Genomic DNA, 26,498 nt, shown 5'->3' on the forward strand with positions numbered 1-26,498 from the left:
AATTGTGTTCATTTACTTCACATAAAATGCTGTGAGAGCCAATTTTATCCCTCTCTCAACCTTTTAGGGAGTGATTTGAGAATCCTGTAAGGGTAAATTTGTGTTACCCTCATCCCATAACGTTTAGGTCACTTGTACGCTATTTCTGTATCATACAGGAGAAGGGCACTCAACCCATCAAACCAATGCCAGCTCTCAGAGCTAACCCATCAATCCCATTCCCCCACTTTTTCCTGTAATTTATTTGCTCTCACATACTCACTAACACCCCCCATACCAGCCACCTACACACTAGGGTCAATTTACAGTGTACAATTAACCTGCCTACCAGCACATTTTTGGGATGTGGGAGGAAACCAGAGCACTCAAGGGAAATGCACATGGTTACATGGAGAATGTGCAAACACCACACAGTGTAGGACCAGATCTCAGAATCAAAAATCCTGGTCACTGGAGCTATGAGACAAATGCACTACCTGCAGCAGCATTATGCACCCCACGCCAAAAAGTTTTGAGACAAGTTGCATATCAGTGGATGCAAATGCTACGTACATGCTATAGGGGGAAAAAAAATCTACAAATACTGAAGATCCTGCTTCAGCTCCACGCTTACGTTCCAAGACACAAGAGCATGAGGCTAGGAAGATGCAGCTAATAGTCAAATCAGAGCATTGTTACGGCACAGAAAGAAGACTTGCAGCACTTCTAATATATGTCAGCCTTTTGTAAAGCAATCCCATCACCCCCATTTCCCCACTCTTTCCCCATAATCCTGCAAATTATTTTCTTCAATTACCTTTCAATTCTCTCCTGAGTCTGCTTCTACAATTACTGGCAGAGAATTCTGTATCATCACCATGAAATAGAAAAAAAGCTCTTCCTCATATCTCCTCCAGTCATTTGCCTTTCACTTTAAATCCATGTACTCTGCTCCTTGAGCCATCAGCTAAAGAAACAGCTTCTCTATTTTTACCCTATCTAAACAGACCATGATCTTGTACACCCCTATAAAACCTCTTCTTAATCTTCTTTATTACAAGCAGGAAAAAAGAAGAAACCTCTCCAATATAACCTGGTAGTTGAAATCCCTCATCACTGGAACTATTCTAGTAAATCTTTATTGTGCCCTCTCCAGGACCTTCACATCCTTCCTAAAGTGTGGTGACGCAATACTCCAGTTGTGGTCTACACAGTGCATTATGAAGGTTCAACATAATCGCAATGCTTTTGTACTCAGTTTTAAAGTGCAACTTGTTCAATGAAAAGCTGTGACACAGAATAACAATTCAGCAAACATAATAAGTTAACAATTTTTGTCCAAATGTGCGGGATTTGATGAGGATTAAATGCTGGCATTTCATATACCCTATAACACAGTAGTGTCAGAGCAGCCAAGCATCCTCGACAATGCAACCTTTTGCTGTCAGGTTCATGTCGTTTCTCCAGCCACGAAAACAGTAAACTTAGTGTTTCCGTTCTTTCATCTTTGTGAATAACACAGGATGCTGACTAAATTGAATGTGCAAACTAATTACAGCTTCCATTTGCTTGCATGGTGGCATTTCAAAATAATGACTTAAATTTTCCTCTGGGATAATACAAAGCAACTAAAACATTCTTGCAGCATTACAGGAAGGAAGGAGTGCTCATTGCTCCCTGTGGCTTTTTGACATACCCTGCTCTATTCCATGGTATTAAAGTATTAAAACAGGCTTGAATAAATAGCATTTGTCCGAAGGGAAAAGAAATAGGGAAGGACCAGAACAACCCCCTGTACACCCAAGCACTCTATTCTGTAGAAGACAGAGCTTTGCTCCTGTTAAGATTCAGTTGACAGATGCACTTGTTTCAAATGAGGCCAAGCTAACTCAAACAGGAAGGTCCCACATCTGATGTCTGAACTGTGCTTAGTTAGCTTGGGCTGCATTTAGGACAAAATTGTCTTCAAGTCTTCTGGAGTACAGATGTCTCCCAGTTTTCAATCACCCAGCCGAAAATAAAATACATCCATGGGGATATTGAACAAAAACGCAAGTTAGCGCAACCAAGAGAACAGCACAAGATTGGGCGCGAAGTGAGGGTGGAAAATAGAAACCAGAGAACATAAAATTATCACCCATTTCTTCTTGAGATATTTTAAACAACATTGAATTCAAATAATATTTTACTGTAAGGTACACATGCATTAGCAAAAGTTCCAGCACTTATCATTACACTGTGATAATGACAATTACTTTTGAAGCATACATGTCGACCATTAAATATGGTAATCTTCAGGTTGTCGTCAGGAATTTCCTCTCCTTCCATAGATTACACTGCAACCTTCTCTAGGGTGATCTTGGGACATCAATGATAATTTCATCTAATTAACAAGCTGCTCTCAAAGGAAATTACCTTAAAAATGTTAACACTTTGTTAACATCAGATGTGAGTTTTTATATGGTGTACCAAGCAATAATTGTTGCTTAACCATTTGTATAGCTGTACACTAATTTTATATAAATTGTAATTCTCTCAGATATTTTTAAATATCTCTCAGATAGATGTATTTTTATATGTTGATAGTTCAGTTACCTTAACTTAATGCACGTTTAAATCTTTATTTTGTACTCTGCAAGTTATTTAAAATGATCAGAAAACACTGTCATTTCAAATATGTTTTCTCTCTGTGAGAATACCTGAATATAATTGGCTGCTTAAACACCTTGATGACATCAGTGTTGTTGGATGCCACAGATTTCCAAGAATTGATACTTGAAGCAACTGATGCCAAAGAGGGGAAGTCCACAGCCCAAAGATCTCAAGCTCTTTACAAGCAGCTTCCTTTGGGGAGGCCACTACTGCTTCAACATTGTCCACAAAATCCATTATAGTAAAAAGCTCCACTTATCCAGCATACTCTGGATTTTGTGCTGTCAGATCTTCTGGATTACTGGATTTTATTTCAATTAATACTCCAACACACTTTTAAATCACTTTCCCTTAAGATGCTACACAGTAGTGTAATAAATTTTCTAGCAAACCTGGTAAATTTAGAGGGAGGGGGGAAAACAAGGCCCTGGTAAGCTTAAAGGGAACACTTCAGTTGGTGGCCCAGATGCATTAAAGGGCAATGTGTGACATGAAGTTTGGGAATCAGCACCCTACGAGCTAAATGCCAAATCATTGGGATTTCTGAAAAATTGCATAGCAAATTATCAGTTTTACTGTAGCTGGCAGTAAACATGTTGTATTCTCATTCCAAAATAAACACTCACTGAAATTCAATCACAAGAGAAATTGATCAAAGTACGTCATCCATTAAACTCTGCTTCGGTTTATCCCAAGTTACTGCCTGCTGAAAACAGCCAAAGATTGGATCAAACATAGTGACCTGACTGAATAACATTCCTATTACTAAATAGCAATCTACTCTCCTCCTGAAATAATCCTGCTGCATGAACACTGCCACCAGGAGAACTCTTAACAACTGTCAACAGCAAGAAATCCAGTTAGGCTATGCTCCACCCCCACTTTGTAGTTCAGGGCACCAAAGACAAATCTAGTGCTCTATTACCACTTGCAAATAACACAGAGATAAAGAATCAAAGTACAGGCATTTACAATTGTAAATGGAAACACCTCAAGATTTGTACTTCAAAAAATTCCTTTAAGAATATGTTTTCTGTACACACTGAAAGCAGGCTAATTAAACCAAAGAAAACAACATATTAAAATGGGAAGCATCTGAAGAGGAATAAGTTCTCTCCTGTGCAAAACACCCCAAAGCACAATCATTCCATCACAATGAATTGCATTTAAAAGCCATCACTGAATAAAAAGAATGTCTCGAAATACTTCAGGTAATATACTGGGCAAAATCTGGCACCAAATTACATAGGGAAGTATTAGGACAGATGACAAAAAGGGAGGATCTTAAGGGAGCTGAAAAAAGATACTGAGGGAAATCGGTGTAGTGTGTGTCTTGAGGTACAAGCAGAAGGCACAATCTCCAATGGTTAACTCTGTTTCTCTTTCTATGACCTGACTTCACGCGTTTCCAGCATTTTTAATTTTATTTCAGATTTCTGTTTTTATTTTCATCTGTAATGGTGGGGTGGGAATAAAACAAACATAAAAAGGTGAACTGACGATAGTTCATGGAAGGGTCGACCTGCTGGCTGAGATTCAAGATAAACCAGGGGTGGAGGGGTTGGAACTTCACAGTACAGAATGAGCAGTGTTAAAAATCAGAGACAGTGAGGTTGGTCATGATGTGGTAGAACTGGGTGGGATAATTCATCATATTTTTGAATTAAAAAGAATACGTAATATAATCCAAACCGTAGTTCAAGTCACCATCAATTGGTCTATTTGTGTTTGACCCACATATCAAACAGAGACATTAACATGCTATTCTTTTTACTGGCACATGAGATTCATTGATATGTTAACTCTCACGTTTAAAAACTTTACGCAAACTTCATTTTTATTTAATTACTGCAGCCTTTTGATATAAGGTGCGACCAGTGACACAAGATTTGAAGATCTACTGAAGGAGAAAGGAATTGATGGGGGAGTAATTACAGTAAAATGGTGAAATAAAGTTTGCTCTTCAATGAATCACTGCAGATGAGCACATAACCAAGATTACAACTTCCCCGTCTAAATGTCTGAAGAGAAATTTGAGTCACTCTGTAAATATTGGTATCAATGGGTGCACACACCTCCACTAATTGTAGCAATGAAGCAGACAGTTGTCTGTCTTGATACTTATATGACAGGTCTCCCATCAAAACAGTTGTATAGACAGTCCTTTGTGACAATGAATGTACACACCTCTTCAACAACTGCAGCGGTAAGGGGACAGCTGTTAAGAGCTGTCATGTTAAACTTCTAGGATTAAACCAATGAATTGCCCTTTAGTTTTAAGACCCAATGATTCCAAATGACACAGAAATCAAAGAGCAAAATAAAAAAAATGCTTGTTAATTTGAAATAAAAGGATGGAAACAAAAGAAACTATGAAGCAAATGGTGATGGTGCGAGCTGATAAAAGGGTGAAGAAGACTTCTTAATTGCAGATGACCTGTCTGAAGGGGATGTAAATGGGAGGATAACAGAGAACAACAATGCTGCAAATGAGTTACAAAATACTGCAAATCTGAAATGAAAGAGAATGCTGGAAACACTCAGTGGGTCAGGCAGCATTTGTTAGGCACCATTCATCAGAACTGACCAGCACTGGCACAAGCTGGAAAGGATGGTTATCTGAAACTGCTGGATTCAAAGTTGAGTAGTAAGGGCTATAATGTAACCACTCAGAAGGTGCATCCAGTTCTTTGAGCTTGTCTTAGGCTTTATCAGAACAGTGCATGACATCAAAGCAGGAGAATTAAAGGAAAGGCCAAATGTTAGCCAGAGCCACCCTTACAAACTAAACAGAGCTGTTGCACAAAGGGATCATCCAACCTGTGTTTAGTTTATCCATTAAGAGGAGATTACATCGTATGCACCAAATGCAGTAAGTTGGTAGTAGTACTCCTAAATGGTGGTAACGAAAAAGTTAAAAAGGCAGCAATTATATCTCCTGCAACTGCATCTGCATGGGAATGTGCCCCAAGGAGTGGGCAATGGCAGAGATGGAAGGGTGAATCATGGAGTTACAAGGGGATGGTCTCTTTTGGAATGCTGAAAGGGTACAAGATGGCAACAAGTCCATTGATGGCATCATGTTGAAGGTGGTAGAAATTACAAAGGATTACTAAGGTTCACTGGCTTGCTGAAAGGTAAGGAAAAGGGGAATCCCATCCTTACTGTGGCAGAAGCGAGAGGGGCTGAAAGCAGAAATGCAGGAAATGGAACAGATGTGGTTGAGAAATGTGTAAATTATGGTGGAGAGGAAGTCATGGTTAAGGAAGAAGGAAGATATCTTGGAAGCACTGGTGTGGCAAGTATCATCAATAGAACAGATACTCATGAGTAGAAGAGTGGAATAGAATATAAAGGAGATTGGGAAAGTGGGATAGTTGAGACAACTGAGGGATCTATAAGTATGTATCACACCTTGAAAATCTCACCAAGCTGAAAGGAAATGGCAAGAGCAAGACACATGGAGTAAGTTAATATTTGCACACTTTGTGGATCAGAGGGACCATGTTCCAACTCTCCTTAGCTCTGATGAAAGATCATAGACTTGAAATGTTAACTCTATTTCTCTCTCCACATATGCTGCCTGACCTACTTAGTATTTCTAGCTTTTTCCGTCTGTAGATTACAATGCAAAATGCTCTCATCTGAACAGGGTATTAAATGAAATGGAATCTCATCCTTTGATAACCTAATCATTGCTGCTTAAAAAAGCAATTTCCTTTTTATTTTGATTGTTTTAAACCACAACCATTTAAGAATTATTTTTAAAATATGGCCATTGTGAGAATTTTGAAGTTTTTGCCCTGATAGTAAATAAAGCTTCTGAAATTCAACGAGTTTAAAAAATAGTTAAAAATAACGCAGTAAATAGAAGTCAGAAGATACGTGCTTGCATGCCTGTGTACTATATATTAAATTCACAAAGCAAACCAATCCATTGCTCACAGTAAGCTCTCCAATTACACTTTTCCTATTACTGATTTCACTGCCTAAAATCCTTTCCAATGCATTTAAAACAGCAATGACCAGCTCCAGTTTTATAAAACCTAATACTTTCCAGTCTTAGGTTGTAAAGGTAAACAGCTGGAAATTACATTTTCTGCAAACCCCCCTCCTTGCAACAAATTGCACTTTTTCTGTTTAAGTAGTTAAGTGCCTGAGACAACAAGGAAGAAGTCTATGTTGGGTGTAATTAGGACAAGCTCACAGTGGGAGTACATTCAATCGACAAAGATGCACTTGAAGTCAGCTCATTAAGTGCCTCACCAGCTTTCTCTATGTGGTCACCAAGTTTCTTGTTTTCATTGTTACAAGTCCCTGGTTCATTGATTAAAACTCCCATGACCAATTTGGAGCCCATCTCAAATCCCTGTCAGGTTTACCCAGAAGTAAGTCTGAAGCAAAAGTCACTTCACTGCAAAACCCATTTGCATTTCCTACTTGATATGTATTTTATATCTTTATTTTTCAGAATGAAGCAACAAAGGGGAAAGGTCTCTAGTACTTCAAACTCACTTTCTAATTTTATTTAAGCATCTTTTCCCCAGCAAGGTTTCTGTACAACTTCTTAGTTAGTCTAGCTTCAAGGGAGAAGCGGGTAGGTCAGTCATTACCCAGCAGTGGGAGAAAAAAAATGGAGAGGTAGGGAAGGTAGAAAAGAGGTGGAGCCACCTGGTTCTGGGGGGTCCAATTCCATAAAGGCATTGGTGAACCAGGAGGAAATGCTCCTGATCCTCCTCACAAATAATGCAAAAATCTTCTTGACTTATGTATCTGTCTCTTCTCATTTCCTTTTGCCTGTTGGGATTTTTATGGCCTGCTACAGGCTAAAAAGCATTCCACAGGTAAAAAAATGAAAATACTATAAAAATTAAGGCACACGGTCTCCTTAAAACATTCCAGTGACTATCTCGCTTCCTGATATGAGGACCGATTATCAAGTGTGCCAATGTTAAAAATGAAACTGGATATGTTGTTCATTTTAAAAGTCAAATCTTTACTCATCTTCCAGAAAGGCTTCAAACTTATCTATGTGGAATAACCTGCTTGTTTATAACTGGCAATAAGGAAATAATTCATCCATTGTACAAGCATCTTAGACTGCTTCCCTGGGTTTTCCTATGTGCACCCAACCTCCCCAACCTTTTCCCAGAGAAAGATAGGCCATGATTCCACCCATCCACAATCCAAAGACAGTAGCAGCAAAGATGTTAATGCATCAATTTTTTGTTTTAAAAAATCTGGTCAGTCATAAAACTTATGCACATTGTTCCCTGGGGCTCCTTGTGAAATTTAGGATCAGAGATTTTTTGAATGCAGTCTTTTTGCTTTTATTTATTGCAGTATCATCCCACTCTGAAGTAAAACAAATTATTCATGAATTATTTTGGAATAGCAATGCTATTTCCAAAGTAACAAAGCTCCACTGGCAGAGATAGCCAGTAATAGCTATCAGTCTGCTACCCAACACCTGTGGAAGAGTGCTTTCTGATAGTACACTTGCCAAGAATCACAAAACTATTGTTGCTTCCAGCCAATACAGATCCAGAAGAGTGCACAAAAGGAATTAACACATACAATTATCTTCCAAGGAAGCATTACACTTTCCAGAATCAGGTTCATAAGAAAATACACTTAAGTCAAACTGAATTTTTCTCAGGATGAAAGTGGTCTAAGATTGAACTGCTTCTGCACAAGCCCCCTCAATCTCCACCTCATCCTCCTTCACACATAATAATCCATTAGCAGTTCAGATTTGTTTTTCCCCTATTTTATGATTAGTTTGAGCAAATCTTTATCTTGAAATTACAGTGATATGCTTACTTATGCTCAGTCATTGATGTGCTCAGTCATTTTTTTGTGCCATTACGGGGGGAAAAATGTAACTTCAACAAAGTATTTGAAAGAAAGTGCAGAAGAATTGACTTTCTTTTCACGTAACTCCCTGTGAACATAGATTTTCTTCACTCATTTCCTGAGGTAAGGATTGATACTGAGGTACAATTCCACAGGCAGTGTCAATGCTATCATATGTCATCCAAAATGCCATTTTCCATGGGCTGAGACATAATAGAGTGGAGGTAGTTACCTACAGGGAAGGCACACCAGCTAAACCCTACTGTTGATTTCACTCCTAAATTAGGAAAGATCATGCGGACAACCAGCAGGCACATACAGAATAAAAATTAAACATAGTCTTGAAAGGAGTATTTTTTTATTTGTTATTACTAGTGACATTACACACATGGTTACCAGCAGCTTTAAACAAGTTTACACAATTGTCTTGCTAATATTCTCACTTCGGGGCAGGGCAGAGACCGTCTAATTCTGAAATATCATGAGGCATAACTGCTGTCATTGTATGTGGAATAAAATACTGCCAGATTTCCCAGAGGATGTGTTTATTTATTAGCAAATGCCAATTTTGGTTTGAATCTGACCATGTAGGAGTGAATATAGGATTATATATCAATGATATGGAGAGGTTACATGGTATGACAAAATAAGCATAATATAGCTAATTAAAGCAATCGGCACCCCAGAGTCTGAACGTGAAAAATGTTGATGTATTCAGACTGGCACATTCAGGCCTGTGCATTGGCAAGCTAGGGAGGAACACAAACAAATTGGGTCTGGGAGATGGCCATGAGCTAAACATGAAGATAAGGATAGTGACCCAAAGCACTACCCAGGGCCAAGACCACTGAAAGTTGCCAAAGTGCTTGAACCTTTTGAACCTTCCCAAACTGGTAGTCCCTTTATCACCCAATCTGTCTTAACCCATCTCCATGTAGTCTTTTGTCTTGCATCTCACTCCTCCCACACCAATTTGGCTTTGAGAATGAAAAACCACTGCCCCCACCACTGCTCCCACCACCCCCCCACAGTTACAAAGAAGGGTTAGACTGACCCAAAACATTGACTGGTTTCTCTTTCTGAGTTCTTCTAGCATCTCTGTTTTTGTTGTGGTAGGACCCACCCCCACCAGCCAGAACAGCAGCCCTTCCCTTAGCCCCCTCACTGGTAGCAAACCACTGACTCCCAGCAAAAAAATAAGAGATGTTCTGCGTCAACTTGCTATTGAGTTTGCTCAATGCCAGTGATTGGGTTCCAATCCCAGCGTGGTGCCAGTAACGAGTCCAGTGATGAGCCTGGAAGCTCTTTTTGAAATATTCACTCATTTACTACCAATTCCCACTGTTCATGTATTTGCAAGTTATTTGTTTAGCTGCTCTTTCAATTTGTAAAGTGGTGTTTAAAATGATCTACTTCTCAAATAAGTGCTTATTTATTCATGTTAAATAGCATAGTGCTTTACTTGTATAACGTCTAAAACTTAATACACTCAATTCTCGGGCAGAGTGTTTCGTTGACAAACCACCAAACCTTCTCAACATATTATTTGGGTGTACCAACACATCGCATTTTCCAAAAAATTCTTAACAACCAGTAGCAGAATCTTACACAAAAAATGTTGGAGGAACTCAGCAGGTCAGGCAGCATCCATGGAGGGAAATAAACAGTCGATGTTTCGGGCCGAGACCCTTCATCAGGACTGGAAAGGAAGAGGGTAGAAGCCAGAATAAGAAGGTCGAGGGTGGGGGAGGAGCACACGCAGGCAGGGGATAGGTGAGTTCAGGCGAGAGGGGAAAGGTAGTGGGTGGGTGGGGGGGAGCGGGTGCAACATGTAATAAGCTGAGAGGTGATAGATAGAAGAGGCAAAGGGCTGAAGAAGAAGGAATCCAGTAGGGAAGGGCAGTGGACCATGGAATAAAGGATGGAGGAGGGGAGGGGAGGAGATGGGCAGGTCATCAAGATGGGGGAAGGGAGCCACAGGAATAAAGGAAGACAAAGGGAGGGGGGGGTAGAAAAAGGGTGGGGTTACTGCAACTTACTACCTATCACCTCTCAGCTTATTACATCTTCCCCCCTCCCCCATCCACCTACATTCCCCCCCTCACCTGGACTCGCCGATCACCTGTACTCACCTACCACCTGCCTGCGTGTACTCCTCCCTCTCCCCCCACCTTCTTATTCAGGCTTCTGCGCTATTCCTTTCCAGTCCTGATGAAGGGTCTCGGCCCAAAACGCCGATTGTTGATTTCCCTCCATGGATGCTGCCTGACCTACTTAGTTCCTTCAGCACTTTTTGTGTATTGCTCCAGATTCCAGCATCTGCAGAATTTCTTGAGTCTCCATAGTGCAGTCCTGCTAGAAATGTACACAATGCATATAAAAATATACTTTGTTCGAGGTTCAAATAACCATGCTCAAATTAAGAATGGCTGGCTAATTGATTTGCACTTGGAAACATTAGTCTTCACTTTTCAAGTGTTGCTTCAGATGACAGAACCACTGAGCAATAAGGGACAAGATTTATGTACCTTTGGAAAGGCAGAAGCTGATCAGGAATAATCAGCATGTATTTGTGCAGCAGAAAACTTGCCTCACTAATTTGACTGAACTTTTTTGAGGAAGTAACTAAGAACACTGATGAATGCAAAGCAGTAAACATTAAGTATGGATTTCTGTAAGGCATTTGACAAGGTCCCTGTATACACAACAGGCCCAGCAGGCTAATTGGATGCAAAATTGGCTTGGGGATAGGAGGCAGATGTTACTGGTGAAAGGACACTTTCCTTATTGTAATTCTGTGACTAGTGGTATACCACAGGGATTGGTGCTAACAACCCTTGTTATTTGTCATGTAAATGTAGGAGTTATGGTTAGTAAGTTTGTGAATGACACAAAAATGGGTGGTTTTCTGAATAGTGGGGAAGCTTGTCTTAGGCTACAATAGGATATAGATCAGATGGAAAATTAAAGAGTGTTGGCAGATGTAATGTAATCCTGACAAGGTGTTGCATTTTGGGAAGTCAAATGAGGGTAGGACATGTACAGTGAACATTAGGGTGCTAAGAAATGTTGTTCAACAGAGGAACCATGGGGTTCAGGTCCATAGTTACTTGAAAGTAGTAATACAGATAGAAAGGGTGGTGAAGAAGGCATACAGCATGCTCTCCTTCATAGGTCAGACATAGAATAAAATGGTTGGAACATGATGTTGCAACTTTACAATACACTGGTTAAGTTGTTCTTCAGTATTGTGTCAATTCTAGTTGCTGTACTATAAGGATGATGTGATTACTCTGGAGAGTGTGCAGAGGAGATTCACCAGGGAGTGCTGGATTGAAGGGCTTTAGTTGCAAGGAGAGACTGGACACTTTGGGCTTCTTTTTCCTGGAGTTAAGGAGGCTGAGGGGTGGCCTGATGGAGGTATATAAAATTATAAAAGGCATCGGGAAGTTAGATAACCCAAATATTTTTCCGATGATAGGCCTGTCAAAAACAAGAGGGCAAAGGTTTAAGGTGAGAAGGAGTTTTAAAAGGATTTGAGGGATTTTTTTTTACAGAGTGGTTGATAACTGGAACTCACTGCAAGAGAAGGTGGTGGAATCAGATATAATCACCACATTTAAGAGACATTTAGATAGACACTTGAATAGGCAAGGCAATAGAAGGATATAATGCCAGAAAATGAGATCAGTGCAGATTGGCAAAATGATCAGCATGGTTATGGTTAGCCAAAGAGCCCATTTCTGTGCTGTACAACTCTGACGTGAACTCATGCAAAATATGCCAGAGTGAAGATATTCGGCACAAATCTGACCATTTGGAACACAATATCATAATTCACAGACATTAAGAGATGGAGATATGTATAAGAACAGACCTTTACCAAAGACAAAATACATTCTTTGAATTTATTTCGAAGGGATTGTACTTTTTGCTTAAATGTGCTGAAATCAGGAGTAAATCCTCCATGCACACTACAAGATTTCCTGTTCCAACTGCCAGGACTCTGCTGTCACAACTTGAATCACATTTCCAAATCTGGTTTCCATTGCTGTTTCCTGTTAAATAGTTCATCCAAAAGATGATCAGTTTATAGATGCAACAACTTAAAAATAAAGTGTTCCATTGTGACTCACCATCCAGCCTCATTCCTCTGAGCATATTTCATTCGAGCAATAGAACGTCAAAGTAAAGCTTCCCTACTAATTGTTCTTGCATAACTGTGACTCAGTTTCATGAGGGCAAGTTAAAAGTTTGTAGCAGACACCACTGAAGTGACGTAATAGAACAAATGCTGCAATATTCACTCTGAAATTTAACAATTATAGCAAGGAAACATAGCAAAGGACGCAAACATGTTTTAATTAAGAGATATTTAAAGAGGTAATTAATTCATTAACTCAAGTTGCTTGTATCCCAGGCAAGTCAAGAAAGACAATATCTATACCTGTGCTGCACGGCATCTAAGTAAGTACAATTTAATTAAAGTCAAGTTTGAAAAAACAATGGAAAGGAAAAAAACATTCAGGCATAGGAAGTGCATCATGGAATTTACCAGATGGGACATGAATATTTTTCAAAATACAATATTACTTTTTGTGAATAAATCCAGCTATGGATTATTCCATACTAGCACGCAAGCAATTTACTTCATGGCATGCCACAGGACAATGACAAATCCCACACACATTATAGGCATTACAGACAGGCACACACAGATAGAGACACACACATATTTATCATACAGTCTGTTACAAGATAATAACACCGAAGGGTAGAGATAACAGAAAGCACCAAACAAAACGAGCAATTTATCGGCATCATCTGAATTTGATTAAAATGCTAAAATGTCCTCCAGTGCACATTGTACAGAAAATGACAATGCACTTGCGGATGACTGCAAAGTTGTATTGTGATCCAGGTTGCTTAAATCATTTTATGAGCATTTTTATTGATGCATCAATAATAGAACAGTCATCACTTTTCCTGGCTACACTGATTGATTTCCACAAAATATGGCACAGTACAGGGGTAAATACATGAATCTGAATGTGTAATGTAGCCTAATAAAAAAAGAATTACCGTCAGGCGACATCATTCTGTGGAGAGTATGCGTACTGGTATGAACATGTCCTTTGTAGTAGGTATATTCAGCCAGACTAGAGATCAGGGAAATCTTAAACTATCCTGTACAAGTCCTGTTCGTTGAAGACAACATGTGCCCAGGTAGTTCCCTGCGGTATACCCTCTACATGTACTATTGAAAATTGAATGTATGAGGTGAGTTACAGTTTAAAATGGCAGAGTGTTCCACGTGCCAAAGTTAAGCAGACCAATTATTCCATTCCATTACACAGGGATATAAGAAAAAGGAATTCAGCCTCTTGTGCCTGCTCCGCCATTCAATAAGTTCATGGCTGACCTTTTAACTCAGCACACACTTTACTGCACTTATCCCATTGCCCTCAATTCCCTGAATAGCTTAAAACCCATTGATCTCGATCTTACAACCCTAATCGTGACCTCAGTATAGCAATACTATGACCACTTCGTACTACAATGGACTTTGGATTTTTTTTCTGATTGTGTTCTTTCTTGTATAGTTTTGTATAATTTATGTTGTCAATTTATGTTTTTCTTGTGTATGTTGTGTATCTGATACTATATGCCTGTGGTGCTGCTGCATGTAAGTTTTTCATTGCACCTGTACATATGCGTGCAAGTGCAGTATGACAATAAACTCAATTTTGACCTTACATATACAGTGACTGAGCCTCCACAGCCCTCTTAGGTACTGAATACCAAAATTTTACCACCATTTGGGTGAAGAAGTTCCTTCTCAGCACTGTAATGAATGGCCAACCCCCTTTTTTGAGACTGTGACTAGTTTGCTCTTAGTGTTCTTGTTTGCTCCTAGTTACAGTTAGCCTCTTGTTTGTTCTGTCAATGGGGGCTCTATTGCACTCCAGAATAGTATAGGTAAACATGTATCACAATATTATAGTGTCTTTGAATCACATTTTACAGAGTGATGTACATTTTAAAATTATGGAAGGATGGCAAAGGATTAATCACTTACAAACCAAGAACAAGCAGCTGTGCATGCATGATTATACTTCAGAGATTTCGAACCAAGGACAAGGGAAATATTTTCACAGATTTTCAATTGTAGCAGAGGGTATGCAAACACTTCCTTAGGTTGACTACTAAAGAAACAACGGCTGGATGATTAGAATTGTTTTCTCCAAAGAGGGTAAATGCCGAGAGAGATTGGCTGGGCCTTACGGTCATGTCGCTAACATAGCCTCGTGGTGATGGGACTTTGACGAAAAAGCCAAAAGTTGTGAATTTAAATCCCGAAATTTAGAAGGGGGCCTGGGAGATCCATCTGGTGTGACCTACCAAGCTAGATCTCAAACCTAACAAGAACATGCAATGAGTACTGGCTTACCAGAATGGCCACATCCCAAAAACAAAAAATACTGCAGATCTTTCAGAAGTGCCATCAACAACAGATGGGTGACAACATAAGAGTTTCAGCCATAGCCTAATTGGTAGCATTCTCACCCCAAATCAGAAGATTGCAGGTTTAAGATCTCAGGGGATATTAGTACAAGTAGTCAGGCTGAGACCTCAGTGAAGCACTGGGGACAAGCTACCCTGTCAAAGGTGTGAGCTTTTGGCTCTCCTCTCAGATCGATGTCTATGATCCCATGGCACCACTCTGAAGTAGAATTCTCCCAGAAGCCATGACAAGTATTTATCCTTCAGCTAACATCACCCACAAAATAGAGATTTGTCTTCACTTTGTTGTGTTGCATCACCCACAACCAGCAGCATTCCTACATTTACTACAACTTATACTTCAGACGTACTTTGTCTCAAGCAATGAAAGGTGACAACGAAATGAAAATCTTTATTTTTCTAATTTCAAGCAGAACGTTTGGATGATGGTTTTTATCAGTTGATTTTTACACCAGTTTGTATTGGATAGTCGATACCAATGCTCCAGTTAGAGAATGATTGTTTTACATTTCACCTCAAGATACTGAAAAGAACAAGACAGAAATTATAAATGCATCCATTTCTAAAACTCTCAAGCATAGGTTCAGCATCCTTTGGGGGAGGAAACAGGGAGGACAAAAATGCCAAGTTTCTGTACTGTTTAGTCATAACAAACGCAGTACTGTATTAATACTTTCAATGTCACTGGCAGATACGTAATGCAGAAAGGGATTTTATAATACAATGTCCTTTTGTGTTCCTTCACTTCTGCAGGGCAATGTAAATGTTCCATGCACTGTCACTTATTAAATGGATTACTTCTAAGGCAGTTTGATGATCTATCAAACTAGCCTGTCTCCGTAATCCTGAACAGTACTACATTATTTTCCCAACACTGCCATCCAACACATAGCACAACAACAGCTGGTGCACAGACAAGTAACATTAAAGTCAAGATGGGGCAGAGGCAGGATCAGGGGCTGGAAAAGAAAAAGAAAGAGAATAAATTTCTGCAACTAGCAACTTATGTTGAAACCATCTGCACAGAAACCTCCAAATATGTTCCTACGTTGCACCCGTTGCATATGTGGGAGTATAGATGTCTGGAACAATAGTACTATTTTGTTACTTGATCTGAGCTGTATTTATATAGGCGCGCAGGAGCAGGGAATTGTTAAGATCTTGGAAAGAAATAAAGGATATAAAATGGATGGGAGGCAGTGACTCTGTCAAAAGATAAATTTAGCCCCAATTAGTAACAGCTGTGTGTCTACTTTTGCAATACTTTGTAGCAATAATCACAAACACCAAACAGTCAGATTTTATAGTTGAGATTCCAGCTTCCACTCCACCCCACTCATCCCCCACAAGTTTCAGTATAGTTTTGCTCAAACTTGTGACTTCTTTATTAAAGGTTCTTTTATACACAGAACTAAACATGATGCAAACATTAACATCCGAACTTTCTCGAGTCTTTGCAGGTTTAAACTATTTAAAACAAAGTGACACAAGCCAGGAGTTTGAGCCAAAGTTGTTGAAAATATTCAGTTTGTGTGCTGTGACCAGACTAACTAATGAGCTATCATTCTCACATAAATTTCAGGCTTTCTGAAAGAAAGATGCAATGTCACCTTTTACAGTGCTTCGCATCTTTTCCCCAACGTACATTTCTATAAACAGGAACTGAGAATTGTTCTCTATGTCATATAATAGATTATGATAAATAACCAGCTTCCATCAGAACAGCATGATATTGTTGTGTTACTCCAATGTTACCCAAATGTGTTCTGACACACAGACTTTATTTTTACATGGCAGGCATTGATAAAGAGACAAGTTACACAAAATCTAATCAGCAAAATAGTGTTATAATATACTGGAAAAGTAATATCATCAGAGCAGTACGATTAATACATTTAACCATTCACAGTACAGCCTTATAGTTCTAATGAAAAGCAACACTGATGTACAGTTTATCCAGCTCCAATACCTACTCCAAGAATACAAATGTAAACTGACATTTCAGTGCAATATGAAGGGATTATTGCATTGTCAGGATTGCAGTCTTTCAGAAGAAATATTAAGCCAAGATCACATCTGTCACCTTATGTGGATGCCCAAAACCACAAAGCACGGTTTTGAAAATAAAACCAAGAGCAGAGATATCCTTCCTAAAATTTACCCCTCAACTAACATCACTGGAATAGGTTCTGACGAAGGGTCACAACCCTGAAACTTTGACTGTTTCTCCTTCCACAGATGCTGCCTGATCTGCTGAGTTTTCCCAGCATTTTATGTTTTTTGATTCAGATTCCCAGCATCTGCATTTTTTTTTAAATTTTCATTCCCTGGAATAGGTTGTCTGGTCTTTAATGCTTTGTTGCTTGCAGGACCTTACTCTAACATCAAGACTACAAGAGTGGCTACATTGCCTGCCAATTCCTTGAAGATTGAGGAGGGTGGAAATGGAGGAAAACTCCTGCTCTCTCTGGTCCACAACAAGTGCTCTAATCTCATTTACCTTCTCCCTGGAGCTGACTTCTTCTCACTTGAGATGCTAGCTTCCTAAGGCCTGGAAAAGCATGTCTCCCACTGTAAAACCTGCAAAGCAGGTTTATTCAGAGACAGACAGCCTCATTAACTTAAATGAATTTCCAATTCCTCCATCGCTGAACATTCCTAAACACAGGGTGAGTTTGTTGCCCTTCCTTATTCCCATCTCATAATATCCTGTCGCAACCAGATTAAGATGGGTTCAAGATTGTTGAAACAAACCTCCAACCCACCTTTTATATTAAATCCTACTCACACAAGGTTTCCACATGGGCGAGACCAGAATCAGGGTCCAAAAATATAGGCAGACAGTAATCAATCCAACAGGAAACTCATTAAGCTACTTTACTAATAACTGTGAGAATGCAGAATGCATTTACACAGGGATTAGCCAAAGCAAATATTATAAACTCCATTCAAGGGGAAGGTAGATAAGAACATGAGTGAGAAAAGAACAGAAAGAGATCGAGATAGGAACTAGAAAAAAGGTGGTTAGACTCTTGTGTGGGGTATAAATACAAGTCTGAATCTACTGGACTGAACAGCCTGCTTCTACAATGAATAGTTTGGCAATTAAGTAGAATTCTAGCATATTATTCCTCTCTCCCATAGATGAGGAGAACCACAAAATTGACATGGTGAAACTAAATGCCAAAATAAACTGATATGGGTTCTCTGTTCATTCCCTGGGCATGCTCCAAATCTATGTGACATCTGGGCATGTAAAGATATCTGAGATATGGAACTTATCTCCACAAGAAAAGTGAGTTATTGGCGCCAAAAATGTTTAGTTTTATGAAAAAAAAGGGAAGAGAGATCAACCAAAAATAAAATCCCTACTCCACAAGATGCAGTTAAAAAAACAGATGTCAGCTTTAGACAGATTTCTGATTGCTTTATCATAAAGGAATGCATTTGCTCACATTCTTCAAACTTTCAGTTCATTGATAGCATCGTCTCCATCCAAGTGCAGTGGTATGTTCATTAGGTCTAGAGGACCTTGTATAAATCCAACCACCTTCACACCACAAGTTTTAATTGTTGTGTTTTAAATTTCACAACCTTATCTGACATGACCACAGCTCAGTAAGAATTTAAGCACACTGAGAGGAAAAAAACAATTATATAACTAAAAGTCCAAGATAGCCTGCAAAATTAGCATGGAACATAATTTTAATGGAAGTAATAGTGTTCAGAATGGAAAGTGAGGAATCAAATTGTGAAGCTTGTTTAAGCAAATAATGTGATTTCTATTTAAGTAGCCCTCCACAAACACAATTTTGCTCACTAGTCTTTTCAATATTTTCAGTTAATTATTCAATAATAATAATAAAATTGGTCACAAACAGTGATCTAAACAGGTGGCTCCAGAGATATTCAACAGATATGCTTAGTCTTCAAAAGTATTCATTGGCTGAAAAGATTTTGGGGCATCCAGAGGTGGAGTCAAGGTCCCACTACTTTGCCTTCTAGATAATTCGAGCTGCTTCACATTCTAATCCTGTGAAATTAATAGCTGACGATATCCAGATGGAATTTAATTATATGGTTAGGCAAACACCCCTTGCTGGAGGGTTTCAACAGTTTGAATGGTCTGCGGAAGAGAATATTTTTGTGCACTGGGATAAGCACTGGCCTCTTGTAAAGACTCAATTATACACTTCAACAGGGTGCATCCATTATCCTGCAAAGTCTGAAGATACACTAGCATCTCTGAAATAACATTTTTACATAACTGTTTTATTCCATTTAAGGCAAAACAAGAAATGTTTCACCTCTCAACGCACGTTGAAAAAAAATGAAAGCTAAATACTCTCCTAGCAACTACTCCACCACCAATCAATGTAGAGCCAAAGCTAACCAATTAAATTGGTGCTGCAGTCACAGCCATAGCAACATAATTTGTTTCACTGCTTTAAGAATATACTTGTTCAAGTATATGATGATACACTGCACAGTTTTAATCTGTGAAGCATCCATCTCAGATTTCTATAATCATCTTTACACTTATAAAATAATGGTTATGGATTTGTGCAGTTGGTTACTACATAAATGCATTGAAGGCCAGTGGCAGATTCCCATCCTCTGCTGGTTAAACTGATCCGTTGGATTTTACAACTGCTTCAGTGCCCCCAGAGGAAACAAAGGGAGGATGGTGAACTTTCCTGATTGTAATCCAGTGGACAAATCGGGGAAAACATCCACACTTTTCAGAATAAGCTCAGTCCAAGCTTTCACTGTTCAACAGCCTCACAGTCAGCAACCATCCACTGGAAAAAGCAGTAGAGAATACTGCACTGAGAAAAGCAGTACATCAACAAGGATCAGCCCCATTTGGGAGGTGCAGAAGAATTCCAGAAGGGAAGGTAAATGAATGGATACAAGGACACGCTACTACTGGATACAGTTATTCAAACTTGGTGCTAGTGAAAGGGTTAAATAAATCTCAAGTTTGAATTCCATTTGCCTTAACTTGCTCTGGCAGATGGGAAGCCTGTCATACACCTCACACGAGCGTTCTCCAAATAATAATGAACAGCAAGTACTTAACCTTTAAACCCTAGAAAATCAAGTGTATACTCGATTCCCACAGCACAACAGAAGTCTTGGAACACCAAAAAAACGAGGTTCATTAATACTGTAGATCATAGAGTGGCCCTTAATAAAGCATGGTACAACATGGGAAGTTTTATTAGTTTGTAATCCATTTCCTTTTGTTAAAAAGTTAAAGGTCTGCTGCTTAACAACAGCAAGCAAGGTAAAAGGGCACATTAGGCTGGGGTACTTTAAAGCTAATAATTAATACACAAGACAGTGTACATTATATTTGTCACACTGCTCTTACTCTCTTCAAAAACTAAGATTCAACAGGCTAAAAGGGAAGTGTTGGGGGGGGGAGGGGAGGGAGAAAGAGAGGGAGAAAAGAGAAAGTTATGCAGATGAGAAAAGAGAGAAAAGGTGTGGATGGGGAGTTGATGGAAGAGGGATGCAATCTTGGAGAAAAGTTCCAAGATGTCAACATATCCAGAAGCACAAGATGGGAGCTCTGACAAATACTTTGGAAAACCAAACCATAATAGTAGGTAATTCAAGCAAAGACCAGAGTTTCTCCAGGACAGGGTCCCACCACTCTTCCTCTGCCACTGATCATGCCACAATCCCCCCCACTACCTCACCTCTCCTGAGCCCTCCACCCCACTGCTCTCCTCTGATCCCATGCCTGACCCCAGCTTTTTACTATCCCCTCTGACCACCAACTCCCCCCCCCGCCCCAATGCAGAGTGGTGTGCCCTCATCAAAGGCCTCATCTCTGTACCCGTGTCTGCATATTAACAAGTTCTGGGCCTGCCATGATATTGAGCTCTTCTTCCGTTGCCTCTGTGCTTAGTTCTTTGGTAAGGAGTCCTTACCCCCCACTGATGACCCTTTCTCCCATCTCCAAAACCTCTTCCTCTTGGACACCCCCTTCTGCCCTCCTTTCTTGACTTTTTCATTTTCACCTGCCAATGCAACATCAATCACCTTGACTTCTCCCTCCCCTCATCCCCTCTGAACGCGTAGCTCTCCACTCACTCCGCACCAATCCCAACCTCATTGTCAAACCTGCTGACAAGGGCCGTGTCATTGTAGTCTGGCGGACTGACTTCTACCTTGCAGAGGCTAGGCAACATCTCTCGGACACCTTCTTATACCTGCCCCTTGACCATGACCTCACCAATGATCGTTAGGCCACTGTCTCCCATGCCACCACATATCTCCCCTCCACAACCTCCAACCTGATAGTTCCCCAACCCTGTAATGCCTGTTTCTGTCTCCTACCCTGGATTCACAAACAAGACCAACCTGGTAGGCCCATTGTTTCTGCCTGCTCTTGCCCCACTGAACTTATACTTTGACTCCATATTGTTCCCCCTTGTTCAATCCCTTCCACCTACATCTGGAACACCTTGCATGCCCTCTATTGTTTTAACAACTTTCAATTCTCTGGCCCCCATTGCCTCATCTTCACTATGGACATCCACTCCCTAAGCACTTCCATGCCCCATCAGGAAAACCTTATGGTTCTCTATTTCTTTCTAGAACACAAATCCAACCAGTACCTCTCTATTAATACCCTCCTCTGCTTGGAAGAGCTTGTTCCTGCCTTTAACAATTTCTCCTTTGACTCCCTCCACTTCCTACAAATCAAAGATGCACCCACAGGAACTCTCATGGGCTCCAGCGACACCTGTCTTTTCGTTGGCTACATGGAGCAGTCTTTGTTCCAAATCGACTCCAGCACCACTCCCCAACTCTTTCTTTGCTACAACAATGACTGCATTGGTGCTGCATCCTGCACCCATGCAGAACTCATCAATTTCATTAACTTGCACCCTGCCCTCAAATTCACTTGGACCACTTTCTGACACCTCTCTCCCCTTTCTTAATCTCTGTTTCTCCATCTCAGGAGACAATCTATCCACCAACATTTACCTCAAACCCACCAACTCCCACAGATACCTAGACTACACCTCCTCCCACTTTGTCTCTTGTAAAGACACCGTTCCTTTCTCTCAGTTTCTTTGTCTCCCCTGTGTCTGCTCTCCAGATGAGGCCTTCCACTCCAGGACATCCAAAATTGTCCTTCTACAGAAAACGGAGCTTTTGCCACCCCGCCCTCACATCCCCCACTGTTGTTGGTGGAGCCCTCACCCACACCTCCTTTATTTCCCACACCTCCTTTATTTCCCACACTTCTGCTCTTACCTCAGCTCCTCCCCAGAAAGAACAGGGAAAGAGTTCCCCTGGTCCTTTCATTTCACTCCACCAGCCTACACATCCAGCACACCATTCTTCGCAACTTCCACCAGCTACAATGCGATCCCACCACTGGTCACATCTTCCCTTCCCTACCCCTTTCTGCTTCATGATGTGACTCCATCCCTCCCCCTCCCCAGGCACTTTCCACTGCAACCATAGAAGGTGTAATACCTGTCCCAACACCTCTCCCTACACTTCCTCCCTCACCACATTTGGTTCCACACTTTCCTGTCAGATTCCATCATCTGCAGCCCTTTGTTGCCGCCACCTATCACCTCCCAGCCTCTGTCATTATTTCTGCTCTTCCCTCCTCCATTAGCCTATCAAACCTCCTCACCTGGATCCACCTATTGCTTGCCAGCTCCTGCTCCACCCCTTCCCCTCATCTCCATACTGGCCATCTCCCTGCTGTCTTTCAGTCCAGATGAAGGGCCTTAACCCATGACATCAACTGTCCATTTCCCTCTCCAGATGCTGCCTGACCCACCGAGTTCCTCGAGTTATGTTGTTGCTCCATAGTTCCTCAAGTGCGGTGCAATCACTAATGGAATATTTACACCCAAATTATTTTGGCAATTCAAATTTTAACTAAATATGCTTTTTTTTTCCACTTCAGCTGGAAAACTGAGGAGCTTAACTCTGCATTTATTCGGATATCCTTAGTACTTTAGAATGTTCAGCTCATCACAGGAGACGGATGTGTTCTACAACCCCACCCACACCCCCCAACAACTCCAATCCCCTTTCTGTTGACCAAAACACTGAGCACTGACAGAGCACTGACCTGTTTTCGCAGACACTTAGGAGGAATGCAAACTGCAATGTGGTCCAAATACCTGTAGGAGAAAAAGACCAATTAGGTCAAAAACGTCAGAAAATGGCAAACACTTGCATAGCCAAAATAGCACCAATTAACAACTAACTTTCAATAAGGTAACGTTTCACAGAAATGAACGTCATTTAGTTTACAAGGTGATTGGTATGCCACATTTAAGAAGATCACGTTCCAGAACTGTGAAAAGTATCCAACAAACTGTAGCTTTGAAAGCCTTCAGCATTCCTATCAGGTCTCCAGAAGAAAACAGTGACAGGCTAAAGTCAATCACTATAAATTGGACATCTACATTTTAACTTTTGAACCAAGTGCTGGCCAGCTCAGAAGTGAAAGACAAAAGGAGATGCAGAGACACTGAAACTCATCTTAATGAAAAGTTTTAGACAAAGATGGATGGGTTGGGGGAGGGATACAATGAGGATGTACTAGAAAGCTCTGGAATTCAACGGTTATTTTTCTCAGCCAGTCAAGCTTGTCAGACTGTTGAAGCTACTAACGTCTTTCAATGCCATATCTAATTAGGGTCACAACAGTGAACTTCAAACATCAAGGGACCAAGTCCATTTACAGACAGACTTTTGGTTTCTATTTTTCTAAGATTCAGAAATAACCATGTACTTAAAAAGTCACTGGTTTAAGGTTCCTTTCAGAAAAAAATCAGTTTTCAAAATACAATGTTACTTTCCAATTTGTCTTTATTTAAGATGCATAACTTTCAATTATTCTGCTGTGCAAAGTTTCGCAACCACTAGCTAGCAGCAAGTTACCGTCATTCAACCAGGGTATTCCACAGATATCACAAAACAGAGGTCAAAACAACAGTATTCGCAGGAAACCCAACATTTCTAAACTGCTTTCACCTCATTCTAGGTCATGGCTGTGTGCATTTTCACGTGGCTCTTAATATGGTAGCACACCGGAGGTGGCATAATTATACAAAAGATAAAGCTCCCTATGACCTACTCAATGCATCTCAGATGCCACCCGGAAAATATGAGCCAGTGTTTTCCTGGAAATCCTGCTTCAACAGACTGTTGTCAGTCAGCCTGGTGTACCACCCATATACAAATGCCAACAGATCAACATGAGCATCTTCAAGACTCTGAGCCTGTGAAGATTACCAATATACATATAACTACCTTCACTATATTATTTTTAACATATCAAGTCTCTTAACTGCACCAATGGTCAAAGGTATAGGCAGATGATATAATCCTATGAACATCGGTATCGTTCCTCAGAGAAGAAGATACCACATAGCATCCCAAGCCATATCTCACCAGCCAAAGATGCCTGAAGTTTCCGAGGCACTGTAGCCTCTGCAGCCTGTGAACTACCTTTTAACAGATTTCTGAGGGAAGATTTAAAACATTATGAGTAAACTGTAACAGAAGTAATTCTAATTTACTCAAATGAAATGCAAACAAACTGTTGCTAATAAAGAAAGCCAAGCCATTTGCCCAAAACAGCCACGCCACTTCAAGATACATAATTGCAGCAAAAGGGTCAAACAATTACGTTCTGGACCACGTTAAACCAAGAACAATGCTAACAGAAGGACCATCACTAATGCAGCTTCTACCACCTCTCACTAAAACTTGCACAGGCTGAGGATTAATCCCCGCATTCTAACCATTCTTCACCATCTCTATCCAACACTATTATATCATCTAACTCCAACATTAGCACATCCCTACTGGAACCTCATCTGCTGGTTTGCTGTCTCAAACTTTAACATCAGAATGTAAGCAACAGCAGTAAGGCATTTAAACCCTTGTGGTTGCTACACTCTCCAATAAGATCATGGGTGATCATTTATCTCAGGGCCACGTTCCTCAGTTCACTTAATGAATAGACCTCAGTCTTGAAAATACACGGCATCTGCCTCCATGGTCCTCTTGAGTGCAGAATTTCAAAATTTGCAAACCTCTGGGTAAATAAATTTCTCCTCATCTGTGCCCTGAACAACTAACTCTTGCAACTTTGGTTCTGGAAGCCTGCCTATGCTTTTCTACCTCTCACAATGTAAAGAATGCCCTTCCTTTAGTTTTTTCTAACAAACTGGGTGAAAGTGAGCATTATATCCCATCTGCCACATTCTTGTTCATTCTATGTCCTCCTGAAGCCTTTCTGCATCCTCCTCACAGCCTACACTGACTCCTAACTTTGTAGCATCAGCAAACTTGGATATATTACACTTGATCCCCTCATCCAAATAACTGGTTATAGATGATTAACAGCCAAGACCCCAGTACCAACCCTGAAAGCCCCTAAACTACCAGGTCATTAATTAACCCTATTTCATGACAAAGTACTAGATCTTAAGCAAACTACTCCTTTAATATACTGATCTAGAAAACTCCCATCCTCCACATTATTACTGCTCATTTGGTTTATCCAATCCATATGTAGATTAATGCTCCTACTGATGATCACTGTATTAACCCTGTTACAAGCACCACTAATATCCTGATTTATAGTATGTTTGGCAGCTTATATACCACTGCACACTGATCACAGCAATCATGGCATATTCCATAGCATAAATCTGCCATAATATGTGAAAGAGAGCTTTGAATTTTAATAAAGTTTTCCAACATCACACTTTGTTACAGATATAAGAACATTCCTTCAAGGAAAAGCAGTTGTCTGATGCTGACTCACTACCGATCTGGGACCAAAAACTGATGAGTGCTCGACAATTTACAAAGTTATGTCACAAATCAGTTAGTCCTGTCTAACTGAGAAGTAAACATCAAAATGGAATACAGCTTCACCTCAACAGACTAGAATGCATTATATAAATAAAGTTCCCATCCTTATAAACAGTCCTGTATCAATGTAATTTAAAATTAATGCATGTTGGCCTTGCCCCAATCAAGAAGGGAAAACCAAAACCTGAACCAATTGCTCACTGGGGAGAAACACTGCAAGAGCAGTTTTAAAAGAACATAAAACACCAACAGTGCAAATGAACCGATCACAAAGTACTGCTTTTAAATTCTGAAAGTTTACTGGAGTAATGTGGCATAAAGAGCATCAAGCTGGTTGTTCCAAAATGCAGATTTACTGCATTTCCTTTTCACTTTTTCCCATCAAACAGAACATCTTTCCCAGTTGGCATGATGATCAAGCAATCATAATTCAGGTGTAGTAGGGTAAAATGGACAACAGAATTCCCTTGGTCATGCTGCTATAATTTACCTTATTACCAAGGTTAGTGAAATGTGAGATTTCCAGTTCTCATGCTGACTGCCTTTAAGGACTTAAACCCAGTTTTGTGCCAAATCTTGAATAGCTTTGAGCTGTCAACTCACAT

At 40.2% G+C, this 26,498-nt stretch overlaps 1 protein-coding gene across 9 annotated transcripts in view; it reads right to left on the reverse strand.

Moving 5' to 3' along the window:
- sipa1l1 (signal-induced proliferation-associated 1 like 1) overlaps positions 1–26,498 on the reverse strand; it is a 275,095-nt gene that overhangs the window by 159,730 nt on the left and 88,867 nt on the right. For 7 of the 9 annotated variants that reach the window (XM_052039819.1, XM_052040229.1, XM_052040297.1 and 4 more), the window contains one exon: positions 23,129–23,180. The exons of the other annotated variants lie outside the window; for them this stretch is intronic. The gene's annotated coding sequence lies outside the window, so the exon portion shown is untranslated. The remainder of the gene's footprint in view (positions 1–23,128; positions 23,181–26,498) is intronic. 9 annotated transcript variants of the gene reach the window in all.

The sequence above is a fragment of the Pristis pectinata genome, chromosome 1, assembly GCF_009764475.1.
Source record: "Pristis pectinata isolate sPriPec2 chromosome 1, sPriPec2.1.pri, whole genome shotgun sequence".
Classification (NCBI taxonomy): Eukaryota; Metazoa; Chordata; class Chondrichthyes; order Rhinopristiformes; family Pristidae; genus Pristis; species Pristis pectinata.